This window comes from Rhamphochromis sp. 'chilingali' (assembly GCF_963969265.1).
Source record: "Rhamphochromis sp. 'chilingali' genome assembly, chromosome: 5".
NCBI lineage: Eukaryota > Metazoa > Chordata > Actinopteri > Cichliformes > Cichlidae > Rhamphochromis > Rhamphochromis sp. 'chilingali'.
In genome coordinates, this window is record NC_137932.1 from 457,834 (window position 1) to 475,390 (window position 17,557).

A 17,557-nucleotide genomic window follows, 5' to 3' on the forward strand; every position below is an offset into this window, starting at 1 on the left:
TCTGCTGTAGCCTTCCTCCATCAATTTCTCCACCCTTCCACCCGTTTCTGTGATCTGATCCCTACAACAGACCCTCCAGGGCTAGAAGCTCGGGCCCAGGCCTTTCTCGCTGCCTGGGAGCACCTTCCCACCATCAGAAACCCTCTCTGGTCTGTGTCACTAATGAAGTCTCTCTCAGTTGTTCTGTGGCAAGAAAGCAGATGGAACTCTGGGACGATATAAAACACGACAAAGAGAAAATAAAAGGGACCGATATCTGATCGGTGCACCCTTTCTACACCACCACCTCATCGTTGCATGTTTATGATACATTTCAGCTTTACCACAAACTGAGGTCAGCTGTTGGGAAATTATGGTGACATAATGTCCTGTCATAGACTCAGACTGAGATTAGCTAAAGAAGAAGCTCGCACTACCGTAAATTGAAAGCATAATCACTGTCAAACTGAGCTGATGTGAGACCAGTGAAATTAAATTAGACCTCAGTCTCACAGGCCTAGAGACCGGTCAGTGACCTGCTCTAGGACTGAGCAGCTCCCTCTGCAGCTGGATCCTTAGCTTCCTGTCTGACAGACGCCAGGTGGTCAGACTGGGCAGCATCACCTCATCCCCCATCACACTGAACACTGGTGCTCCACAGGGGTGTGTACTGAGCCCTCTCCTGTACTCACTCTACACCTACGACTGCACAGCCACTAACAGCTCCAACATCATTGTGAAGTTTGCGGACGACACTACAGTGGTGGGTCTTATCACCAACGGTGATGAGACGGCTTACAGGGAGGAGGTCAGCGCCCTGACCCACTGGTGTCAAGACAACCATCTCACCCTCAACATCGCAAAGACAAAGGAGTTGATAGTGGACTTCCGGAGGTGCAGAGAAGTACACACCCCCATCACCATCAACGGCGCTGCTGTGGAGAGAGTGAGCAGCTTCCGGTTCCTTGGAGTACATCTGGCTGAGGATCTTACGTGGTCAGTACACACAAACAAAACAGTGAAGAAGGCGCAGCAGCGCCTCTTCTTTCTCAGGAGACTGAAAAGATTCGGCATGAGCCCCCGCATCCTCAGGACCTTCTATCACTGTGCCATTGAGAGCATCCTCACTGGATGCATCACCACCTGGTATGGCAACAGCACCGCCTACAACCGCAAAGCTCTCCAGCGAGTAGTGCGGTGCTCTGAACGGATAATTGGAGGTGAGCTTCCCTCCCTTCAAGACATCTACAGGAAGCGCTGCCTGAGGAAAGCGGGGAGGATCATCAAGGACTCCAGTCACCCCAGCCATAAACTGTTCAGACTGCTTCCATCAGGAAGGAGGTTCTGCAGCATCCGGTCCCGTACCAGCAGACTGAGAGACAGCTTCTTCCACCAGGCCATCAGACTGCTGAACACGTCATAGACACCTCAGCTTCACTACTGGAACTTCAACATTATGCACTCCACACTGTATATAAATGCCACTTGTTTTGCACATATTCAACTCTGTATATTTTATATATTTTATTATTATTATTATTATTATTATTATTTTATTTTATTTTTTTACTATTTAATTTGTAAAAATGTGTATACACACACACACACACACACACACACACACACACACACACACACACACACACACACACACAGGAAAATATTTAGTATACACATCCAGAAATGCATACACTATTATATATTGTACATATATTTATTAGTTTCAGGTTGGCCATTCTTGTATTTTGCTCGTTTGTGTTGTTGTGTTTGCACATCTCTGTTGCTTGTTGGGCTCGCACACAAGAATTTCACTCGCATGTGCTGTGCCAGTGTGCCTGCACATGTGATGTGACAATAAAAGTGATTTGATTTGATTTGATTGCTTGTAATCAGCGGTCACTAAAGACAAATGGCTGATGATTGGTCAGCATCCATTTATTTGGATCCAAAAAAAAAAAAACCCAAACAGAAAAATCAAACTTGGTGTGCAAAAAAGTAAATTGTGCAAGTTCCTCCAGCACAATCAGTGCGAGTCCGAAAAATATTTTTAACAAGCAAAGTAACTGTACAGACTCTGTATGTCTGCTGTATAAAGACCTGAAGACACAACTTTTACTTTGAAGATCTTGGCATCTTCTCTGCAACTGCGAGTGAACAAAGTAATCACAACAGGATTCAGTCAGTGACAACCAGCAACCACTTTCCAACTAGTTAGGGCAAAAAATGTCTCCCTGAAGTCCCCGACTGGTCTTTAGCATCACAGATGGACGGCCTGGCTGCACTTCCTCCCACGGTACAGCAATGAAGCCAAAATTTCCCATTTGTGGGAGTTGCTGTGTTGCACTTTTGCAGCCAGAGTCTGCGGGACTTGAGTGGGGACGTCACAGTCCCGCCCACACACCCGTTGGTCGTGTGACCCCAGTCCCATCTGGGTTTATGGCATGTACTGCAGGCAGACACCAGGGGGCGATAGAGACTTTTTGCAGCGCTGTTAGGCTGTCTATGTTTTCTACAGTCATTGGTGTTTAGGTTTGTTTGTCTGAGGCCTTGGGTGAACAGCTTCATTTTCTCTTTGAATAATTAGTGTCCACTGACCAAAACACGTCCAAGTGGTACACAGAGTATAAGTCAGTCTCTCTGGAGCAAACTACACAGTAGGTTTAAAATTTATTTATTTATTTTTTTTTTTTTTAAATTGGAGTAGCACCTGTAGGGCGCGGGCTACCAAAAATGGTAGGCTAGTTAGCATGAGGTTTTTTTTCTTTATTTATTTTTTAAATATAAAACCAGCCTGAAATGGGAACTGCTAAGCTAAGCAGTTGTGCTATTCTGAACATCTTGGGGGCATTAATGGTAAAGTTCACCCCTGAGAATGATCATTTCTGGAGAAGTGGTGCAGGAAGCTTGTGGTGCCAGTTTCTTTATAGCACATCATGACGGCCAACAGTTTTCCAGCTAAAGCAGTGCCGTGAAACAGCCATCAGGGCAACAGCACAATCCACAATGTAAGCCAGTGACAAAAAAGCCAGATGAGGAAAGTGTTTGTCCGTCAGGATCTGAATAAGTTCTCCGTCTGTGATCATTAAGTCCAGTTTTCCACTTGCGCTGCTTCTCAGCTTGGCCTCAGGGCACAACAAGTCTCCATTATGGGTCTCTATAGGGTCCAGCCAAAGATTCAGTCAAATAAAGTCGATACTGTGTGACGAGGTTGAGTAATGACAAAGGTTTCATAAAGGTGGTCAGCTGGGAACTGACAAAAATGACAATTTGAGTTTTGCAGTTTGGGAAAACATCGAAGTGCGAGTTGTAATGGTACAAGCCACACCCCTCACATCCCGATTTTTTAAACAAGTCCTTCTTTGCATATCGGGAAACAAAGCTGTTCACACAGAACGGCTGATGGATTAGTCGCACACTGTTTTCCACCTGCAGTGGCTATCTCTGCGGTTAGTTGGGAGGTGAACTGTATCTACTGATCATGGCACAGTCACCTGTTAGTAATGATTAAGTCGAGCATTGGAGGAATGTGGCCTTGTGCTGTCCTTGGGCTTACAGGGAGTTCATAAGGTGGCATAATGTGTGAGGGGCAACTGTGTGCTAACCTTTTATCAGCTTAACTCTGGAGTTAAGTTCTTATCGACTGTGAGACATATCCCTAACCGCAAAACCCACAGCAACAAAATTCAAGGCTTTTAGAGTCTTGGCAGTGGGACACAAAGAAAGGTTTGCATGTCACCATCTCATTATGGAGGACGTCTGGGGAGGTCAATCCTGGTTCTTAGTATTCAGATAGGAGTGATTTAAATAAACATTTCATTCATGTTAATCGCCAAACATGAATGATGTGGAGACGGCTGAGTAAAGAAACGTCTATTATAAGGACTGCAGTGGATCGGCCGAGTAATGGAATTACTTTAGCCCTTTTGAGACATTTGGACATTGGCTGGCTTCTGTAATCAGACACCATTCTGTCATCGGGACGTAGGTCACCTTCAATCTAAAACACTGGCAGCCGATGGCAGCTATTAGTAATCAAGGAAATATGTCAGGTAATAATGACTGAATGGACAAAGAATGGTTAGGATGTCAGAGCATGGAGCTGAAGCACTGGAAAGGATGAAAGATGCAGTGACCCAATATCAGGTGTGGGGGAAATACATAAATAATCGATACAGCATAGCGATATTTAATTATCATTTGTAGAAACAAAAAACATATACACATACCTGAAGTGAGAGAGACTTTTGCATCATCTATTTTAATGTAAAAAGTTTATTACTCAGCATAAATATGAAACATCGAAACCGAATAAATAAAAAGTATTCCAATTGGAATCCTGACCTTGACCTCAATGAAAAGCTCCAGTGTGATATGGACATGGCTGTTCCATCGAAACAGAAGATGGGGTAAGGTCTGAAACCAGGTAAAAAGTCTGAACGCGATCAGAAGACAAAGACGAAGCACGTAAAGCTTCTGAGGCCCGTTCTTGGAATCTGCAACAGGCAGGAAAGACCTCCCCTCTTCAAACACCATGATCCTCTCCTCAACATGTTCTGATGTTAGCCTAGCACAGACCACCTGACTCCTGATGAGTAAGAGCACAGGCTGCGAGATACGCAACAAAAGGCCTCATGAGAGAAACATGAGCGTGACGCTGTGTTTTCTCTACAACCTGTCCATTTAGTACCACTTTCAACTCAGTTTACCATTCAGGCCCCAGTGAAACCAGTTCAGAGGTAACTAAGCCCAACACTGGGAGGCGTATGAGCCAAATATGATTCGACAAGGCCCAGAACTCCAGGGTCAGGCCACGGCAAGGAACACGTGTCCCCGGGAGAGGAGGCCTGGTTGCTCCCTCAGCCGTCAACGTTCTCCAGTTTGTGCAACAAATCCTAATGAGGCCTCTCTCTGTGGGGGAACCGAGGTCCTGTCTGTGGGGATTTGTCTGATGAGCTACGCAACCAAGGAAAGATGTAGTGAAGAAACATCTCTCTCTTACATGCACACTCACAAAATGAAAGACTGATGAGGTGAGGTAAGAGAAATGACTTTGTGCAGGCCAAAGAATGGCAACAGATTAAGAATGGGTCCAGTAAAAGAATGAAAATACTCACAAACAACATATGTGGTTTAACGTCATCAGGAAAACACGAGATGACTCAGTACCCCCTGTAAGGTATTAATTGAATTCTATTCTCTTCATACAGCACCAAATCACAACAACAGTCGCCTCAAGGAGCTTTATATTGCAAGGTAAAGACCCAACAATCGGATGACTCTGTATAAGCAAGCGCTTAGGGACAGTGGGAAGGAAAAACTCCCTTTTAACAGGAAGAAACCTCCAGCAGAACCAGGCTCAGGGCGGGGCGGGGCCATCTGCCACGACTGGTTAGACAAGAATGTGTAACCTGCGAAAGATTTTTTGAAAGAGTTTTGATAAACTCAAATAAAAAGTGTCTGTTTAAAGTCCCAGTGAGGGATCCACCTGATTCTGATTTAGAAAGCTGGACCGGGTATCAGTGCCAACCTGCTCATTTCAGTTTGTGTTTACTGAGCATCAGTAGCACCAGACTAGCTGCTAGCTGCAAAGCTAACAGCAGAAGCTCAGAGGTTGGAATTTCTCACCTGCAGCTTTTCAAACAGCTTCTCGCTTAACTGCAAACTTAAACAAACAGGGATGACCCAGTCCAGCTTTTTCCATTTCTGATCCAATACAGTGTCTGTAGGTATCGGGCAGTGCGGATCTCACACCAGTTTCAGATTAATTATCCCTGACTGTGGGGAAGTGACTGGGAATCATTCCTTCATGTGTAAAGACACAATAACTGTTGGTATTTATTAGTGATACGATACATTAAACAGGCCCAGGATAAACAAAGAGAAAAAATAAATGCTGCTTTTATTTGCACTGGTCTTGTTTTGCTTCCAAGTAAGGGGCTGCAGTAGCTTCTTTCTTCCTCCTCTCACAGCCTGAAATACATGTTTATCGTGGTCCTCCTGACATTTAACACCTTGTTAAGGAGATGGACAGTAAAGTCGTTGTTGAATGCACTTTGTTCCACTTTATTTCATATTCATGAGGTTTTGGTAAAACCTGACTTTGCCTTATAAATAAAAGAATGATTCCCGGTGTGCGTTCCTAATTCTGGGAACACTGGCCTTGTATCAGAAAATAAAATGCCAACCTGGCCTTTCTGGTTCAAATCATCACATTTTTACAATATTTTGTGTTTGAGGGTTTTTTTTAATGCATCTGTCCCAAATTACAGCTGCTGATTCATAACGATGATGAGCAATGTTCTTTCTAATGTTTCATGTGTCTGAGCGAACACACAAACTCCCTGAGCGTCCCTTGGACCACTGTGAGCAACATCAGATGTGTGCACTGTGGTCACGCCAGCATTGAATCCATCCAAGTTACATGTTTATTAAAATAATCAAATCACAGCATTTATGTTAGACGACTTTTAATTAACTGATTTAGCCCACTTACAATGAAAATCAAACAAAATCTTGTCCATGACCTGTAGCATGTTAACACTATTGGAAGGAAAAATAACTTCAACTCCAATTTTGAAAACACAACTTCATTTTTTTTATAAAGCTCTGACTGTATTCTGAGTCTGAGTCTGTGATCTGGGAGAGAGTCTGTAACTCTGTCTGCAAAATACAGCATATAATGACCAATGCTGGGCAGTTAATTATATAGTTACTTCTTCAAAAAAGTAACTATATAATTAAAATAAAGTAACGAGTTTTGCAAACAACAAAGTTTTTTGCAGCTGTTTACCTAAAAATGCAGCCACGGTGTTTTTTAAATAAACATTTCAAACTATTTACAGAACAATCAGCTGTTCTGCATCAAATCTGATGCCACACAGATTATTTGTGTCACTCCAAAAATAATTTCTGTCCACTATGAGATGAAGGAGAACAACAGCCTGATACCTGCAGGCCTGACAGCAGCAGATGTATCACTGCTGTAACACCTGTAACACTCAGCAGTCGCCTCATTGTTCTGACACACACCTCATTGTTCTGACTACACTACACACTAACTACACACTAACTACACAATATTTGTGCTAAACGTAGAAAATCTCTCACACCTCAAAACACGCCATCACAACTTCCCCCTCCCTAAACAACTAAATGCCATGTTGCCTTTATCATTTTTTGATTGGTCCACATGGTACATTTTTCCACCAATAGGAAAGGCTGGGGGGGGTTTGGTGTTGTTTTTGCTCACAGGCGGAGAGTGCTTTTCTTATAAAACGCCGTTTTTACCGTTTCTTCCCGCAATAAATATAAACAACAACAGTATTCAGGAAGAAAACCAAACATTGCAGATATTTTTATCATAACTCTGGTTTTACGTGGCCGATCAACACAATTTACAAACTGGTATAAAGTCCACACTTTGTCCGTCAGTTGTTCCGTCTGTCCTGCTCACATCTCCAATGGTTGTACACGTTGTCATTAACGTGGCTTCACTCCACATCAGCCGCTTTGCTCGCTAAAACACCGGTGTCGGCACATAAGGACGCTGTCATAGCCTGTCAACGACATTGATTAGCTGCATATATACGAATGTGAATCGCATATTGGCTGGACTGTGGGATAAGGTGGCATCGTTCTAATCCCACACAATCCCAGCAGCCAGTCACTCACTGACTAACACTGCAAAACAGAATTGTTAAAGTTTTAATTTTAATTTCAATTCAGGTTAGATTTTTTTTGTGCACAAAGCAGATTTTCTGTGCACAGAGACGTGCCAGCAGTGCGCAATTGCGCACGCGCGCAGCTTAGAGGGAACATTGATGATAAGACTCAGGCTTTTATCTACAGGGTGGGCCATTTATATGGATACACCGTAATAAAATGGGAATGGTTGTAGGGGTGGGCGATATAAAGAATATACGATAGAAGCGATATAAATTTGGCCAACGATAGAGATTTTGACTATACTGCTCTATCGCGATAGCGCATGTTAGTGATGGGCAGATGAAGCCTCATGAAGCACTGAAGCTTTTCATCCAATTGGTTCACCCCAACGCGAAGCTTCTTGAAGCTTCATTTGCTCTAGCAGGACACCTACTGGACGTAAAAATATTAGTTGGCATGAATTTGAAGAGTGTGGCATTTTGCACACAGCCTGTAAATGTCAACAACAAAAGGAGTGTGTAAAACATCTATATTGTAGTGATGGCAGTATACTGTGTATAGTTATGCTGGCAGTATGGAAAATGATTATTTGCGGCAAAGTTCGAACCGCTTCCTGAACCAGTCACGTGGTACAGCCGGGCAGCGAGGCTTCGGACATCATCATTTTCAGCTCCTCCCATAAATGAAGCAAGCCTCGATACGCGCTTCGCGGAAACGCCCTCTCCATTACTCGACACACGCTTCGAAGCCTCGATACAGAACGTCACATCACTAGCGCATGTTGATGATGTCATCAAGCTGCGCCTGTTTTGGTCGAAAGCATCGCAGCGGCTAAAACCATTATCATCTGCAAAATATGCCGACAGTCATAGCAAAGAGATGAAGCACTGTTGAAATATGGGGAAAGCCAAAAACTGCGCTTCCTCCACTTCCCTAACAATGTTGAATTAATGTTGTAACTTAATGTTGAATTCTCTGGCAGCTGCTCTGTTCCCATGTTGTTGCAGTATATTAATGACTAACCTCGTATTGTGGATGAATAATCTCAGTTGTTCTCCTGACTGAGGTTTGGCCCGTGTACAGCATCCTGCTATGCGATTGCATTTGTCCCTGACCACCAGAATCCCTCACGTTAACTTTTATCAAGTGGAAAAAAAAGTTGACGTTCATCCTCCAGCTTCACTGTGCTAATGTTATGCTAACATAGCTGTGTCGCTAGCAATGACGTAGCACATCATTATATACCAGGTAGTCCAACTTCAGTAACCCTGCAAACGCCACTGCTGTTTAGTTTTCTGTCTTTATTTATGTCGGAAGTGACAGCAGAGCTGTACGTTTGAATTAGTTTCAGAAATCTCTCAGTCAGAACATGCTATATCATGTTTAGGTGGAAACTAGCGAGCTAACTTCCTGCTAACTTCTAACTCTGTTAAATTTAATAACTTCTGTTTTCATGGATGCCTGGATGTTAAACTTAATTGTTACACAAGATAAAGCAGCAACGCTGATTATTTAATTAAAGATTAAAGAATTTAGACCGTTTTTAACTCTCAGTGTTCGTTTGACTTTGGGACCTGAAGTGGACGGAGTTTTGGACCCAGATTACTCCGCGAAGCTCCTCCCTACGGCAGCCGTAATGCTCTGACCATCCATCAAACAGTACGGCTTACAAAGCTGTACTAAAACATTTTTAACAGATTTCTGCCCAAATTGGTTCGAGGTCAGTAAGCACAACCAGAATTCATACATAAGGCCCACTCTCGATTTTTGAGAATATTAAAGGATTTTAAGTGTGGAAAATATGTTATACAGAAGAAAAGAATATATCGCGATATATATCGTTACCGCACATGCTTCAAATTATATCGCGATATGAATTTTAGGCCATATCGCCCAGCCCTAAATGGTTGGTGACATTAAAGTCCTGTTTGTGGCACATTAGTAATATGTGAGGGGGCAAACTCCTCAAGATGGGTGGTGACCATGGTGGCCATTTAGAAGTCGGCCATCTTGGATACAACTTTTGTTTTTCAATAGGAAGAGGGCCATGTGACACATCAAACTTATTGGTAATGTCACAAGAACAACAATGGTGTGCTTGGTTTCAACGTAACTTTATCCTTGTTGAGATGCTGCAGCAGCTGGAGTTTGTAAGGGTGCCATTTGTGAGTAGCTAATATCCGCCGAAGGGATGTTGAACTAATGCCACTCTCCAGTGACATGCGGCGAGTGCTACGCTGTGGGCTCTTGCTGAATGAAGCTAGGACAGCCACTGATGTTTCTTCATTAGTGACAGTTTTCTTGCGTCCACATTTTGGCAAATCCAACACTGAACCAGTTTCACCAAACTTAGCAAGCAGTTTGCTAACTGTAGCATGGGAGATGGGTGGTCTCGTAGGGTGTCTTGCATTGAAATCTGCTGCAATGACCCGGTTACTGCGTTCACCAGATATCAACACAATTTCGCTCCTCACATGTTAACCTCTTCGACATGTCAATGGCTGTGAACAAAGAGAAACTTGTAAATAACTCGTGACAGAATAAATTTACGTTGAAACCAAGCACACCATTGTTTTTCTTGTGACATTACCAATAAGTTTGATGTGTCACATGGCCCTCTTCCTATTGAAAAACAAAAGTTGTATCCAAGATGGCCGACTTCTACATGGCCACCATGGTCACCGCCCATCTGGAGGAGTTTGCCCCCTCACATATACTAATGTGCCACAAACAGGACTTTAATATCACCAACCATTCCCATGTTATTACGGGGTATCCATATAAATGGCCGACCTTGCATAATGAGACACTCAGATTTCAACGTGCAAAAACAAAAAAGTTCTAAACTGGATAAAACTTAAAACAAAAACAAAAAAAAAAAAACACTAAAACATCTTAAAAATATTTGACATAAAAGCTAAAATTATGACAACAATCTCTGGACCATGTCAGAGAACCTCTCTGAGTTATCACCACTTGAAAACACTAGAATTTTGTTCTATGTGGATGAGTGAATACTAATGTTTCTGTTTTTGCACTACACTTTTTGTGAGCACAAATTTCATGTTACAAAGAATCCAACATGCTTTATTTCACAGGATTGTTAAATATAAGTACACAACATTGAGAAATGACCACAAGCTGTCTTTTGAAAAAAAAAATTTCTTTTATTAATGTGTGCTCAAATATGGGGCTTTTTTTCCTCTATATTTTAACTGGCCAATTATCAGACATTTTTAATGCATCTGTCCCAAATCCCAGATCCTAATCCATGATGATAGTAAGAACGGCCAGTGAGAACCTCAGGCTTTTATCTTTAATGGGCTTTGAGCTAGTCATGTTCAAACATGGCCTCAGATTTCACCAGTTTAAACGTGATATACATCTTGGAAGAGAACTCTCTCTTCTCTGCCAGCTAACTGCTTAAAACGACATGACGAAGAGCTGAAAGAGCTCAGGGAAAAGTGACCCATTTTCAAGAAGATACTTTTGTTCTTGAACAAATGTTGTAATCTTTTCTCTGTATGTAATATTGTAGGGTCTACCTTACCTTATTGTGATTTGGCGCTGTATAAATAAAACTTTATTGAATTATTTAGAGGTACTTGCCCATGTGAGCCCATGTGACTATGGAGTAGTGCTACAATATACTGTACAAATGTCCATGTGGGGTTGATATTCCTGAAAACTCAACACAGACCTTACTGACGAATGTGAGCAGGATGGAAAAGGCTGATGCTCAAAGACATTCCCATGTGATCTGTGTATGGGGAGGGGGCTCACTCCACGTGAACCACATGACTTCATCCGTCTTGTCGGTGCCCCTTCCTGTTTGTAGCAAACCTCAGTTTAAAAAGAAGAAGACAGACTGCCGTCCACTGCAGTGATGCACTCTGTCCACTGCAGTCAGACTTTTTTTCCTGCACTTAAACGGGTCAAATAAAGTAGTGGCGCAAATGTGCAGCACCTGTTCCTGTCGCCATCCGTCAGTATGTCAAATATAAAAACAGTGACAGCTGTGCTGCTGGCAGTGATACGGCGATGCTCTGGGCTGATGCACAAGACTGAGACAAGACTCTTTTCTCTTTTTGAAGAGCGCTTCTTTCCACACAGGGCTTTCTCCGGGTCAAATAGCTTAAAGCTGAGTGCAGTGGCCAGAGCCTGTAATATTTCACATATGCTTTTCGAGGCACACTAGGCGCTATCGATCGCTTTAATCTAAAGCCCGGGAACGAGAAAGAAAAGGGACCATCAGGCAGCCTGCTTTCAATTACGAGCTCCATAAAGACACGCAGACAGGAGCTGATGTGATGGATGGTGGGAGAGGCAGTGATAGCATCTGCTGAGGCGCGAGTAACCCTAACAGGAAAAAGAAAACTTTCATTCACTGCTGCTAAATGAATATTAACTAACTTCTAAAAGTGGGCTGTCATTCACTCAAGCATTAAAATACACGTTATCAAATGAGCAGAAACAACAGGAAACTGCGCAGACTTTAACCTTAACTTCATGTGGACCAATAGAATTACAAAGGCCCGTTCTGAGGCAGGAAAAACGGCGCTATGTTACAGCTGTAGCAATGTGCCATCTTATCCAGCCCAGCCAACCAGAGAGGGGGAAGAAATAGACCTACACCAATCCTTCTGGATTTCCACTTTTTTATGATGTGCAAATTAAAATATCCCGTACAAGTAGATTCCAACCCTAACCCGAGTCATTCATGTCCTGAGGAGATGAAAGCGGATGGTTAGGCAGCTGCAGCCTGCACGCTGAATTACTGAATAACAAAGAATGCGTGAGCGAGCATGGAGGAAGCGGGCAGATCATTGCAGCAGCAGCCATCAGACGGGTGCTGTTTAAACAAAAAGTCATTTATCCAGACAGTACGAGACAAAACAAAATCACCCGATCAGACGCCACACAGACGTTTTCCTACAGCACTCTCCATCTTCTGCGTCTCAAGACAAACGACACAAGGTGACGAACCCTTTGAAAACACGGACGTCGCAACAGCTTTCATCATTCACTGCTTTTGGCATCTCCATTAAAAGCTCGGGCACGTCCGTCCTCGGTTTAACCAGAGGACAGAATTTAAACAGAACAGATGCAGTCTGTTTAAATTTCATGCCGACATCTCATGTCTTGTGAAATCCAATTTTACTGCAGCAGACATTATAAGATCGATGTAAACGATAAATCGTTTGCAGGTTTCAGATTTCGTAAAATTGTGTTGACATAAAAATTCAAAGGTAATAAAGTATTACAGCGTGTCAGCATTAGCGTGTACGAAGGTGACTTTAGTGTTTAACCTAAGAAGAATTTGTAGCTGAACCTTTACAGCACTATAATGTGTGCATCGTACACACTCACAGGCCATTTTGTTAGGTACACCTGTTCACATGCAAGATGTGGCTGCTTAGCACCAAGCAGACCAAACCAACCTCCTGAACACAGTTTAGATATTTCACTGTTGTTAGAGACCAAAACAGCGTGAATATTGGACCAACGATGTAATGCCTACTAACATGACACAGAATCAAGGGTGTCAAACATAAGGCCCAGGGACCAAAGACAATGCCGCCCACTGGATGGCTTTGGGAAACGTGAAAGCGTGCATCAGAGGTTAAACAATTAAATGACAGAAACGTTCCCGTTTCCAGTAATGCAGAACTTTGCAGTGGGGGGTGTTGGAGGTTATTTTTTGGGTGGGTGGGGTTTAGAATGGGTCCACAGTTTAAGTATTTAAGGCTTTGTTGCTGGTTTTCCAGGAACGTCCTCAAATATAGTTCATGCTGCCCCTGTGTAGCCAAAACAAAGCCCACTAGTGAATCGTGCAGAACCGTCCGTCTGATCTTTGGCTTGGATTTCATCCTCAGTGAAAGCAAAATACTGATCTGAGATAAATCCATATCCATGTCTTTGACAGCCAAGATAGCAGAAGGCTTTTCCTCCTGAGAAACAGAACAACCACTCTGTCTGTTGGACATCTTCAGTGGATCAAACCAGCCTGCCTGTCAGCACCAGGACACACAAATCCACACTGTGCAGTAATCTGAAGTCTCTACAAGGCCAGATGAGAGATCAGGCGCGCTGGTGCCACATGGTTCCTTGAGATCCACTAGCGTCTCCATCATTCAGCTCAACATCAAAGAAGCCAGCGCCTTGCTTTTGAATTATTGGCAGCAAGTGTGCAGTCATGCCTTCGGTGGCATCCGGCTCCCAGCCCGATTAACCCCTGTGCCACGCCAAGGAGGAAAAGCAGAGGATACGGCCCACAGCAAGGCAAGATAAATTACAGTGCCAACAACTGCACATCAGCAACGACGCTAAAGGTCACGCGTTTGTCATCAGCACATTTGACGGCTCAATCAGCTGCAGCTTCAGTCCAAGGCAAGTAAAAGGCAAGGCCGAGCAGGTTTAACCTCGGCCACATTATCTGTATAATGTCATGATACAGAGATGAACCCACCTCCAACCACCTGTCTTCCCTTATCCATCTCGTATCCATGTTTCCCTCTACACAGACATGCACAGGGTTAGCTATAGCGGTGGCCGTCCGTGCACGCCGTCCTTTTTCTGCTTATAACATTCGGGGGTCGTGTTGTGCTGAAGCCTGTTCCTGCTGCCACAGGCTGACAGGACAGCCAGTTTACACAAATGTAATTTAGCAGCTGATTAAAATGCGTCTCATTTCAGGGGTTTTTGTCCAAGATCAGTTTATCGGAGCGTCCCTCTACATCAGTCCTAGTTTCTCGTGCGGCCCTTGGGGAAATGAATTGCCCACGCCTGCTCTAAAGGAAATAAAGCAGTTTACAAGGAACACAAAGGCTTCAGTGCTCTTTGTAAAGACAGTCTTCTTACTTGGGATTACATTTTTTCCCCCCCATCTATGGATTAATGCAGCTCTACCATTTATTCTTTCGCCTGTTTGTGCATTACCTCTCTTTCCCATTTCTCCCCTTAACTAAATGCCTGGAAAAATTCCAGCACATCATCAGCAGACGGACAAAAGATAATTCAGTCCAGCCTGTGAGATGACACATGGGATTCATTCTGAGGCAATGAAGATGAACGCCGGCGTTGTGTGCAGAAGGTAAGGGCAGTGAACAGAGAAAAGGAAAACAAAGGAACACTGATAACATTACATATGCTGACGCAGAACACGGCTATTCTGTTAACTGATACTGGCAAAAGACAAAAGAGGAAGTAGTCTATTGATTGCCACATAAAGATCAAGACCACACGAGACAACAGAGGCAAATGTTTCCAACATGGACAAAAAATAATATGCTGATACGGTGACACAAAGATAGCACAAAGACATAAAGGTTGGCACAGAAAAGCTACGGGGAAAAAGTGAGATAGCGAGCAGCTGTTACAGCCAGCTGTCCTGACCAGTTGCTCTTAAGGGTGGGAGGCCAGGATGGAGGGATTCAGAGACATTAAGGAAAGACGGGGGGATATAAGAAGCAGACGGACATGCTGATGGCTGACAGGGAAGGAGGAAAGTGGAAAACGCTCAGAAAGAAAGGATAAGAGTGTTCACCTAGAAGCAAGATTTTGGAGCAGGAAAAACTTGGAAAACTCTTCTGTGACCTTTTAAATGGCAAAAAGAAGAGAAAGCTGTAAAATCCAACAGAACTGATCCATAAGCTCCGCCCACTTCAAATCCAGATATCTTCTGTAAGCGTCACAGAAACACAACAAACACAAAACCAAAGAAAGTGTTGTTTACAGCCTTCAATCTCAGCAGGACATCACACACAAACCTTACAGAGGAATAACAAGCTGAAGAGTGACCCCTAGTGGCATTTTCTCCACCGTGCAAGACGACAATTCAAATACAGGCAAGTTAGTCACGTGATGTGTGAATCCTTAAAATTAGAGCCCGTGTGTGTGTTCTTTGAATATTAGACTGTTCAGTGGTATGTGTAGGTACTTACTGTAACCTCTCAGGATGAGCACTCTGTGTGTTTCCTTTGCTTTCCTGATCACAAAGAGACGAGCTCACCTAACGGAGAGAAACAATGACAACCTGATTAAAAGAAGAGTACAGAGCATCCACAACTCTTTACTTCAAAGAAACCACATTCCCGTAGAGTAACTTTGCACGACTCACAGTTCAAATAAGTTATTGTAGATTAATAATAATCTACAAGCTGGGCCTCGGTAATAGCCAATTAGTTCATCCACTGTTTGCAAAAATGCTGCAAAACTGACTGAACAGGGCTGTAAAGAGCAAATGGGCCAAAGCATCCTGCAAAGGCAAGCCAAGCGTTTCTCAAGGCAAACATGCATTATACAAGGCTGCAACTGCTAAACTCTTAATGCATTACTTAAACCCACTGAATCACATATGACTGCTGTGTTGGTGCACAAACATCACAAAATAAATGAAATATTCCACTTGTCTGATCTGAGATAACAAGAGTCCACATCACTAGTGTCCATTTTCAAAGACAGCTCTCATAACCTTCATACTAGCTGTGCACATGACTGCCAATCCAATTATCCACCAGCGAGGACATTTGTCATAATGTTGGCTGACATGAGCTCTTTCAGTGGGTGGAACAGTGGTTAACACGGCTGCCTCACAGCAAGAAGGTCCTGGAGATCTGGCTTCCTGCCACAGTCCAAAGATTCATCCTCAGCCTATGACAGCTGGGATATCATCCAGACCCCGGCCACCCTGAATCGGATAAGAGGATGGATGAACTCTTTTACTTTCTGTGCCCTCGTCAGACAATCCGTGCAGACGTCGGCATACCTGCTGATTTTTCCTTCGATTGTTCCTGTCTGTGGATGTGGACTGTGCCACGGGCAATGGAATTCAAGCAGACTTCCCAGGAGTTTAACAGGAGTGACTATTCAGCCATTGTTCCTGTGTAACCAGGGCTTTGAGCTTCTCTCTGACCCGTCTACCCCCATGTTACACTGTCAGCTGCTGTCTCTGTACGCCTATTTAGATCGAGCAATGGTTCCTAACTGAACACAAAAGATCTTTGACTCACTTCCCTCTTGTGTTTGTAAAAAGTATTTGGCTCAAGAGCTCTTGGTCACGTTCATATGACGTTGAGAAGCTATAAAACAAGGATTAGCTCACTAATGCTCGTACGAAAAACACTTTCACTGCAAACTGTTGATAGAGAGCTGGCCAACCAGTGCATTTACACACACGGCATTGAAAACCTGCTTTCATAAATAAAAAAGGGGAAAGGGGGGATAGCTTATCATCTCAAATATTTCTGTTTTCTGCCACTAAGCCTAGACGAACGAGGACTTACTGGGTAAGCCGCACATTAAAACTCAACGTACACATCATATTTATCTACATAACACTGACACACTGTCATTGTTATGTAGATGCTCTTTCCTACTTGAAATTAACATTCATGACAGGCTCATCTCAAAATTCAGGCATTTTCAAAGCCCCATAGCTATGTGCCAGGTTGGTTTAGAAAGGTGAGGGGGAGCTTTTCAAGGTGGCACAAAATGTACTGTTTTCATTCAGGTTCAAGAAGTTTATACATTTCTTCCTTTTAAATGAGTGTATTTGATTAATTGATAAATTAGCCACAATCTCTGAGACTTTACAAACTTAATCTTTAAGTTGTACATTTTCTCATTAATATTTCCCTATTTTTCATATTTGCAGCATTATACAGATAAAGGAAAATAACAAGCTGAGGTAGACAGTAACATGGATTTCACTCAAAAGTCTACTTATTACTAGAGATGGCACGATACCACTTTTTTATGTCCGATACCGATATCATAAATTTGGATATCTGCCGATACCGATATGAATCCGATATAGTGTTTTTTAATAAACAAAGCTGTTTTTAAATATCTTGCTGCATTTTGTATAAGTTCATACTCAAGTTTAAAACAACAACTACACTAAAGCTATTCT

The 17,557-nt window shown here is 43.0% G+C and overlaps 1 protein-coding gene across 3 annotated transcripts in view; it reads right to left on the bottom strand.

The window, feature by feature from the left end:
* Positions 1–17,557, bottom strand: part of disp1 (dispatched homolog 1) — a 129,579-nt gene that overhangs the window by 108,681 nt on the left and 3,341 nt on the right. For all 3 annotated transcript variants that reach the window (XM_080882415.1, XM_080882419.1, XM_080882412.1), the window contains exon 2: positions 15,588–15,655. The gene's annotated coding sequence lies outside the window, so the exon portion shown is untranslated. The remainder of the gene's footprint in view (positions 1–15,587; positions 15,656–17,557) is intronic.